At 37.7% G+C, this 10,406-nt stretch overlaps 1 non-coding gene across 1 annotated transcript; it reads left to right on the top strand.

The window, feature by feature from the left end:
• Nucleotides 1-7,873: 7,873 nt before the first annotated feature.
• LOC112745820 (small nucleolar RNA R71) lies at nucleotides 7,874-7,981 on the top strand. Its single transcript, XR_003173728.1, has one exon. It is a non-coding gene; the product is annotated as a small nucleolar RNA R71 (small nucleolar RNA).
• The last annotated feature ends 2,425 nt before the right edge of the window (nucleotides 7,982-10,406 follow it).

The raw sequence follows: 10,406 nt of genomic DNA, 5'->3' as shown, positions 1-10,406 counted from the left end.
TTGTGCATTAAATTTTTGTTGATTATTAGATGAAGAGCAAGCCTTAGAAAGTGGTGCACGAAATCGTGATTGTTCATTCCCGGCAATGGCGCCAAAAACTTCGTACGCACGGTCTGACTCTTAATTATTTTTCACAATTCCGATACAACGAACCAACAAGTGCACTGGGTCGTCCACAGAGATTGTCGGTATGAATCAAGCTATGGTCATCTTGCAAATCTCAGTCAGGCAGATTCAATTGGTTATGGAGATTTGATAATTAAAATATAAATAAAATATAAGATAGGATAGAGATACTTATGTAATTCATTGGTGAGAATTTCAGACAAGCGTGTGGAGATGCTTTTGTTCCTTCTGATTCTCTACTTTCCTATTGCCTTCGTTCAATCCTTCTTACTCCTTTCCATGGCAAGCTTTATGTTAGGCATCACCGTTGTCAATGGCTACATCCCGTCCTCTCAGTGAAAATGGTCCAAATGTGCTGTCACCGCATGGCTAATCATTTGTCGGTTCTCGATCATACAGGAATAGGATCCAGTAATCCTTTTGCGTCTGTCACAACGCCCAGTACTCGCGAGTTTGAAGCTCGTCACAGCCATCCCTTCCCAGATTCTACTCAGAATACCACAGATAAGGTTTAGACTTTCCGGATCTCAAGAATGGCCGCCAATAATTCTAGCCTATACCACGAAGACTCTGATTGTAAATCAGGAGGCTAAGAGATATGTATTCAAGCTTGTTTTCATGTAGAACGGAAGTGTTTGTCAGGCACGCGTTCATAGGTGAGAATGGTGATGAGCATCACATAATCATTACATTCATCATGTTCTTGTGTGTGAATGAATATCTTAGAGAAGAAATAGGCATGAGTTGAATAGAAAAACAATAGTACTTTGCATTAATTCATGAGGAACAGCAGAGCTCCACACCTTAATCTATGGTGTGTAGAAACTCTACCGTTGAAAATATACAAGTGATAATGGTCCAGGCATGGCCAAATGGCCAGCCTCCCAAAGAGGGTTATATCATCAAAACATGATCAAAAGGTATAAAATTAATCACTAACAGTAGTTTTTATACTAAACTAGTAGCTAGGGTTACAGAAAATAAGTAAATGATGCAAAAATCTACTTCTGGGGCCCACTTGGTGTGTGCTTGGGCTGAGCATTGAAGCTTTCATGTGTAGAGACTTCTTTTGGAATTAAACGCCAGGTTGTAACCTGTTTCTGGCATTTAACTCTGATTTGCAACTTGTTTCTGGCGTTTAACGCTAGAATAGGGCAGAAAGTTGGTGTTGAACGCCAGTTTGCGTCGTTTAAACTCGGCCAAAGTATGAACTATTATATATTGCTGGAAAGCCCTGGATGTCTATTTTCCAACGCAATTGAGAGCGTGCCATTTGGGTTTCTGTAGCTCCAGAAAATCCATTTCGAGTGCAGGGAGGTCAGAATCCAACAGCATCTGTAGTCCTTCTTCAGCCTCTGAATCAGATTTTTGCTTAAGTCCCTCAATTTCATCCAGAAATTACCTGAAATCACAGAAAAATACACAAACTCCTAGTAAAGTCTAGAAATGTGACTTTTAATTAAAAACTAATAAAAATATACTAAAAACTAACTAAATCATACTAAAAACTATGTAAAAACAATGCCAAAAAGCGTATAAATTATCCGCTCATCACAACACCAAACTTAAATTGTTGCTTGTCCCCAAGCAACTGAAAATCAAATAGGATAAAAAGAAGAGAATATACTATAAATTCCAAAATATCAATAAAACTTAGCTCCAATCAGAGTCTCAAGCTTTTGGCTTGACACCTTCACGCCACAAGCACATGGTTAGGGACAGCTTGGTTTAGCCGCTTAGGCTAGGATTTTATTCCTTTAGGCCCTCCTATCCATTAATGTTCAAAGCCTTGGATCCTTTTTATTACCCTTGCCTTTTGGTTTTAAGGGCTATTGGCTTTTTCTGCTTGCTTTTTCTTTTTCTTTATTATTTTTTTTGCCAAATCTTTTTTCTCTTTTTTTTTGCATTTTTTCTGCAAGCTTTGTTCTTCACTGCTTTTTCCTGCTTCAAGAATCATTTTTATGATTTTTCAGATTATCAAATAATATTTCTCCTTTTTCATCATTCTTTCAAGAGCCAACAATTTTAACATTCATAAACAAAAAATTCAAAAGACATATGCACTATTCAAGCATTCATTCAGAAAACAAAAAAGTATTGTCACCACATCAAAATAATTAAACTAATTTCAAGGATGAATTCAAAACCATGTACTTCTTGTTCTTTTGTTTTTAGAACAGTTTTCATTTAAGAGAGGTGATGGATTCGTAGGACATTCATAGCTTTAAGACATAGACACTTAAACACTAATGATCATGTAATAAAGACACAAACATAAATAAACATAAAGCATAGTAAACAAAAAACAGAAAAATAAGAACAAGGAGATTAAGGAACGGGTCCATCTTAGTGAGGGTGGCGTCTTCGTCCTCTTGAAGAACCAATGGTGTTCTTGAGCTCCTCTATGTCTCTTCCTTGTCTTTGTTGCTCCTCCCTCATAGCTCTTTGATCTTCTCTAATCTCATGGAGGATGATGGAGTGCTCTTGGTGCTCCATCCTTAGTTGTCCCATGTTGGAACTTGATTCTCCTAGGGAAGAGTTGATTTGCTCCCAATAGTTTTGTGGAGGAAAGTGCATCCCTTGAGGCATCTCAGGGATTTCATGGTGAGAAATTTCCTCATGCTCTTGTTGAGGTCCATAATCTTTTGTTTGCTCCATCCTTTTCTTAGTGATGGGCTTATCCTCATCAATGAGGATGTCTCCCTCTATGTCAATTCCAGCTGAATTGCAGAGGTGACAAATGAGGTGAGGAAAGGCTAACCTTGCCAAAGTGGAGGACTTGTCAGCCACCTTGTAGAATTCTTGAGGTATAATCTCATGAACTTCTACTTCCTCCCCAATCATGATACTATGGATCATGATGGCCCAGTCTACAGTAACTTCAGACCGGTTGCTAGTAGGAATAATTGAGCGTTGAATGAAGGCTTAAGGTCCGGTCTTCTCAATTGAACTGGTTTACCTCTTGAGTCAACTTTCCATTGAGCTCCTTCCACACATATGTCCATGAGGACTTGGTCCAACCTTTGATCAAAGTTGACCCTTCTAGTGTAGGGGCGTGCGTTTTCTTGCATCATTGGCAAGTTGAACGCGAACCTTACATTTTCCGGACTGAAATCTAAGTATTTCCCCTGAACCATTGTAAGCCAATTCTTTGGATTCGGGTTCCTACCTTGATCATGGTTCCTAGTGATCCATGCGTTTGCATAGAACTCTTGAACCATTAAGATCCCAACTTGTTGAATAGGATTAGAGAGAACTTCCCATCCTCTTCTTCTAATCTCTTGTCGGATCTCCAGATATTCGCTCTTTTTGAGCTTAAAAGGGACCTCAGGGATCACCTTTTTCTTGGCCACAACTTCATAGAAGTGGTCTTGATGGACCTTTGAGATGAATCTCTCCATCTCCCATGACTCAGAGGTAGAAGCAATTGCCTTCCCTTTCCTCTTTCTTGAGGTTTCTCTGGCCTTAGCTGCCATTAATGGTTATGGAAAAATAAAAAGCAATGCTTTTACCATACCAAACTTAAAAGGTTTGCTCATCCCCGAGCAAAAGAAGAACGGATGTAGTAGAAGAAGAAAATGGAGGAGATGGAGGGAGAAGGTGTATTCGGCCAAGGGGGAGAAGTGGTGGTTGTAATGTATGAAAATGGAGTAGTGTTGAGGGGTTTATATAGCGGTGGAGGGAAGGGTAGGTTTTGGCCATTAGGGTTGGGTTTGGAAGGGAAAAGATTTGAATTTTGGAGGTAGGTGGGGTTTATGGGGAAGAGTGGATGGATGTGAGTGGTTAAGGGTATTTAGGGAAGAGGTATGGAGATGATTGGTGAAGGGTATTTGGGGAAGAGAGTTGTGAAAAGGTGAAGAGGAGAGAAGAAGAGGTGGGGTAGGTGGGGATCCTGTGGGGTGCACAGATCCAGAGGGGTCAAGGACTTAGCATCCCTGCTCCATTTAAGCGTGCAAAACACCCTTAGAATGCATGTCTAGAGTTAAACGCCAGCTTGCTGCTTGTTTCTGGCGTTAAACGCCAATTCCATGCTCTGTTCTGGCGTTAAACGCTAGTCTGGTGCTTGTTTCTGGCATTTAATGCCAGCTTGATGCTTCTTTCTGGCGTTAAACGCCAGTTTGATGCTTCTTACTGGCGTTTAAATGCCAGTAAGCTCTTCCTTTAGGGTAAGCTAATTTTAATGCTGTTTTCATTCTGTTTTTAATTATTTAGTAATTTTTGTGACTTCACATGATCATCAACCTAAAGAAAACATAAAATAGTAATGGAAAATAAATAGATATAATTAAATAACATTGGGTTGCCTCCCAACAAGCGCTTCTTTAATGTCAATAGCTTGACAGTGAGCTCTCATGGAGCCTCACAGATGTTCAAAGCATTGTTGGGACCTCCCAACACCAAACTTAGAGTTTGAATGTGTGGGTTCAACACCAAACTTTGAGTTTCGTTGTGGCCTCCCAACACCAAACTTAGAGTTTGACTGTGGGGGCTTTGGTTGACTCTGCAGCGAGAGAAGCTTTTCATGCTTCCTCTCCATGGTTACAGAAGGAGAACCTTGAGTCTTAAATACATGGTAGTCCTCATTCAGTTGAAGGACCAACTCTCCTCTGTCCACATCAATCACAGCTTTTGCTGTGGCTAGGAAGGGTCTTCCAAGGATGATGAATTTATCCTCATCCTTCCCAGTGTCTAGGATTATGAAATCAGCAGGGATGTAAAGGCCTTCAACCTTTACTAACACGTCCTCTACTAGTCTATAAGCCTATTTCATGGATTTGTCTGCCATCTCTAATGAGAATTCGGTAGCCTGTACCCAAAAGATTCCTAGTTTCTCCATTACAGAGAGTGGCATTAAGTTTATGTCTGACCCCAGGTCACACAAAACCTTCTCAAAGGTCATGGTGCCTATGTTATAGGGAATTAGGAATTTACCAAGATCCTGTTTCTTTTGAGGTAAAGTGTGTTGAACCCAGATATTCAGTTCATTAATGAGCAATGGAGGCTCGTCCTCCCAAGTCTCATTACCAAATAGCTTGGCATTCAGCTTCATGATTGCTCCTAAATACTGGGCAACTTGCCCTTGAACAATGTCTTCATCTTCTTCAGAAGATGAAAAGTCATTAGAGCTCATGAATGGTAATAGGAGGTTCAATGGAATCTCTATGGTCTCTAGATGAGCCTCAGATTCCTTTGGTTCCTCAAAGGGAAACTCCTTATTGGTCAGTGAACGTCCAGGAGGTCTTCCTCACTGGGATTCATATCCTCCTCCTCCGCTCTGGGTTCGGCCACACCAAGTAAGGTTATAGCCTTTCACTCTCTCTTGGGATTTTCTTCTGTATTGCTTGGGAGAGTACTGGGAGGAGTTTCTGTGACTATTTTACTCAGCTGGCCAACTTGTGCCTCTAAATTTCTAATGGAGGACCTTATTTCATTCATGAAACTTAGAGTGGCCTGATGAGCGGATAATTTATACGTTTTTTGGCATTGTTTTTACATAGTTTTCAGTATAATTTAGTTAGTTTTTAGTATATTTTGATTAGTTTTTAATTAAAATTCATATTTCTAGACTTTACTATGAGTTTGTGTGTTTTTCTATAATTTCAGGTATTTTCTGGCTGAAATGAGGGACTTGAGCAAAAATCAGATTCAGAGGTTGAAGAAGGACTGCAGATGCTGTTGCATTCTGACCTCCCTGCACTCAAAGTGGATTTTCTGGAGCTACAGAACTCCAAATGCCGCGTTCTTAATTGCGGTGGAAAGTAGACATCCAGGGCTTTCCAGAAATATATAATAGTCCATATTTTGGTTAAGGATAGATGACGTAAACTGGCGTTGAACGCCAGTTCCATGCTGCATTCTGGAGTCAAACGCCAGAAATAGGTTGCAAAATGGAGTTAAACGCCAGAAACAGGTTACAAACCGGCGTTCAACTCCAAGAAAGACCTCTACACGTGTAAAGCTCAATGCTCAGCCCAAGCACACACCAAGTGGGTCCCGGAAGTGGATTTCTGCATCATTTACTCATTTCTGCAAACCCTAGTAACTAGTTTAGTATAAATAGGAGTTTTTACTATTGTATTTACATCTTTGGATCAGATCTTTGATCAGTTTTATGCTATCTTAGACGTTCATGGGGGCTGGCCATTCGGCCATGCCTGGACCATTATCACTTATGTATTTTCAACGGTAGAGTTTCTACACACCATAGATTAAGGTGTGGAGCTCTGCTGTTCCTCAAGAATTAATACAAAGTACTACTATTTTTCTATTCAATTCATGCTTATTCCTTCTCTAAGATATCCATTCGCACCCAAGAACATGATGAATGTGATGATTATGTGACGCTCATCATCATTCTCACCTATGAACGCGTGCCTGACAAACACTTCTGTTCTACATGCAAACAGGCTAGAATGAGTATCTCTTAGATATCTAATACAGAGGACCAAGTCCGAGATATTAGAATCTTCGTGGTATAAGTTAGAACCCATGGATGGCCATTCTTGAGATCCGGAAAGTCTAAACCTTGTCTGTGGTATTTCGAGTAGGATCTGGGAAGGGATGGCTGTGACGAGCTTCAAACTCGCGAGTGCTGGGCGTAGTGACAGACGCAAAAGGATAGTAAATCCTATTCCAGTATGATCGAGAACTGCCAGATGATTAGCCATGCAGTGACAGCGCATTGGACCATTTTCACAGAGAGGATGGGATGTAGCCATTGACAACGGTGATGCCCTACATAAAGCTTACCATGGAAAGGAGTAGGAATGGTTGGATGAAGACAGCAGGAAAGTAGAGGTTCAGAGGAACGAAAGCATCTCTATACGCTTATCTGAAATTCTCACTAATGAATTACATAAGTATCTCTATCCTAGTTTATGTTTTATTTATCTTTTAATTATTAAAACTCTATAACCATTTGAATCTGCCAGACTGAGATTTACAAGGTGACCATAGCTTGCTTCAAGCTGACAATTTCCATGGGATCGACCCTTACTCACTTAAGGTTTATTACTTGGACGACCCAGTGCACTTGCTGGTTAGTTGTGTGAAGTTGTGACAAAGAATTAAGATTATGAACGTGCGTATAAAGTTTTCAGTGCCGTTACCAAGGAATGGAACCGTCATGATTTCTGCGCACCATGGCCTTAGATAGATCAGAGACTATATTTGCTAAGCAAGATGGATTCTACTCAGAATTCTCTGTCTGTTGATGAGAGGATGATGGAAAAGGCTTGCTATTGCTAAACCTATTTCTTTCACCATTATTAAAGCCTTGTTGAGGCTTTTGTTGATCCTTCCATGAGAAATTTTGATGATTTCTCCATGAGGGATTATAGGTGTTTCCATAGGGTTCTCCCATGTAATTCACCTCTGCTATTGCAGGGTTCTCAGGATTATAAGCTTCTTCCTCAGAAGATGCTTCTTTAGTACTGTTGGATGCAGCTTGCAATCCATTCAGACTCTGAGAAATCATATTGACTTGCTGAGTCAATATTTTATTCTGAGCCAATATGGCATTCAGAGTATCAATTTCAAGAACTCCCTTCCTCTGAAGCGTCCCATTACTCAGAGGATTTCTTTCAGAAGTGTACATGAACTGGTTATTTGCAACCATGTCAATGAGTTTCTGAGCTTCTGCAGGCGTTTTCTTTAGGTGAATGGATCCACCTGTAGAATGGTCCAATGACATCTTTGATAATTCAGATAAACCATCATAAAATATATCCAGGATGGTCTATTCTGAAAGCATGTCAGAAGGACACTTTTTGGTCAGTTGCTTGTATCTCTTCCAAGCTTCATAGAGGGATTCACCTTCTTTCTGTTTGAAGGTTTGAACATCCACTCTAAGCTTGCTAAGCTTTTGAGGAGGAAAGAACTTGGCTAAGAAAGCTGTGACCATCTTATCCCAAGAGTTCAGGCTATCTTTAGGTTGAGAGTCCAACCATATTCTAGCTCTGTCTCTTATAGCAAACGGAAAAAGCATAAGCCTGTAGACCTCGGGATCAAACCCATTGGTCTTAACAGTATCACAGATCTGCAAGAATTCAGTTAAGAACTGAAAAGGATCTTCTGATGGAAGTCCATGAAACTTGCAATTCTGTTGCATCAGAGAAACTAATTGAGGCTTTAGCTCAAACTTGTTTGCTCCAATGGCAGGGATTGAGAGGCTTCTTCCATGTAAGTTGGAATTTGGTGCAGTAAAGTCACCAAGTATCTTCCTTGCATCTCCACCATTGTTATTATTTTCGGCCATGTCTCCTTCTTTTTCGAAAATTTCTGTCAGATTTTCTCCAGAGAGTTGTGCTTTAGCTTCCCTTAGCTTCCTCTTCAGAGTCCTTTCAGGTTCAGGATCAGCTTCAACAAGAATGTTCTTGTCCTTGTTCCTGCTCATATGAAAAAGAAGAGAACAGAAAAGAAAATATGGAATCCTCTATGTCACAGTATAGAGATTCCTTATATGAGTATAAGAAGAGAAGAATAGAAGAAGGAAAAGATAAGAATTCGAACACAGAGGAGAAGAGTGGGTTTGAATTTTTGAGAGAAAGAGGGGTGTTAGTAGATAAATAAATAAATAGAAGGAGATGAGAGGGGGAAGAATTCGAGAATTAAATAAAATAAAATAAAAATATTTTTGTTTTTATTTTAAATATTAGTTATAATTCGAAAATACGAAAAGGAATAAAATTAAAATTAAAATTTAAAATAATTAGTTAATGAAAAGAAATTTTGAAAAAGAGGTTAGTGATTTTCAAAAATTAGAGAGAGAGAGAGAGAATTAGTTATGTAGTTTTGAAAAAGATAAGAATCAAACAAGATAAGATTAATTGAAAAAATTTGAAAATCAATTTTGAAAAGATAAGAAGTTAGAAAAGATTTTGAAATTAATTTTGAAAAGATGTGATTGAAATTTATTTTGAAAAAGATTTGAAAAAGAAATTTAAAAAGATTTGATTTTGAAAATTAAAGTTGATTACTTGACTAACAAGAAACAAAAAGATATGATTTTAAAATTTAAAGATTGAACCTTTCTTACTAGGCAAGTAACAAACTTAAAATTTTTTGAATCAATCACATTCATTGTTAGCATTAATTTCGAAAATATGAAATAGAAATAAGAAAAAGATTTTGAAAATAAATTTTGAAAATTTCGAAATTATGAAAGAAAAAAGATTTGATTTTTGAAAAAGATTTGAAGAAGATAGAATTTTTAAATTGAAAATTTGATTTGACTCATAAGAAACAACTAGATTTTAAAAATTTTTGAAAAAGTCAACTCAAATTTTCGAATTTTATGAGAAGAAAATGGGAAAGATATTTTTTTGATTTTTGAATTTTTTATGATGAAAGAGAAAAACAATGAAAAGACTCAAAACATGAGAATTCAGGATCAAAACACATGATGTATGCAAGAACACTTAAATGTCAAGATGAACACCAAGAACACTTTGAATGTCAAGATGAATACCAAGAACTTACTTTTGAAAATTTTTAAGAAAAGAAAAACATGTAAGACACCAAACGTAGAAATTTTCAAACTTTAGACACTAACAAATTGAAAATATATATGAAAAATAAGAAAAGACACAAAACATAAAAATGTAAAGATCAAACAAAGCAAATCATCAAGAACAATTTGAAGATCAATGAAGAACATTTGATGAATTTTCGAAAATTAAAGGGAAATTAGAACACATGCAATTGACACCAAACTTAAAAATTGACACTAGACTCAAACAAGAAACATCAAATTTTTGGTTTTATGATTTATTAAATTTTTTTGGATTTTTCAAAAATTAATGGAAAAGAAAAATAAGGATTTCCAAAATTTCTAATGAGAATTCCAGGAATCATGCAATGTTAGTCTAAAGCTCCAGTCCAGGAATTAGACATGGCTTACTAGCCAGCCAAGCTTTCAGTGAAAGCTCCGGTCCAAAATACTAGACATGGCCAATGGCCAGCCAAGCTTTAGCATACAAATCAGGCATACAACAGCTAATCAGATGGGAGTCCAAGGACTCTTGTGATGATAAGTTGAAATCTTAGTCCAAAGGATTAGACATGGCTTCACAGCCTGCCAGACTTCAACAGATCATCGTGAAACTCTAAAATTCATTCTAAAAAATTCTGAAGCTATAGAATAATTTATTATATTTTTTTTTTGAAAATTTTTTGAAAATAAAAAGAATAAAAACAAAAACTTAAAATTAAAATAAAATTACCTAATCTGAGCAACAAGATGAACCGTCAGTTGTCCAAACTCAAACAATCCCCGGCAA

This window comes from Arachis hypogaea, chromosome 14, assembly GCF_003086295.3.
Source record: "Arachis hypogaea cultivar Tifrunner chromosome 14, arahy.Tifrunner.gnm2.J5K5, whole genome shotgun sequence".
Classification (NCBI taxonomy): domain Eukaryota; kingdom Viridiplantae; phylum Streptophyta; class Magnoliopsida; order Fabales; family Fabaceae; genus Arachis; species Arachis hypogaea.
The sequence above is the reverse complement of the archived record's forward strand: the minus strand, read 5'-3'. Positions and strand labels throughout refer to the sequence as shown.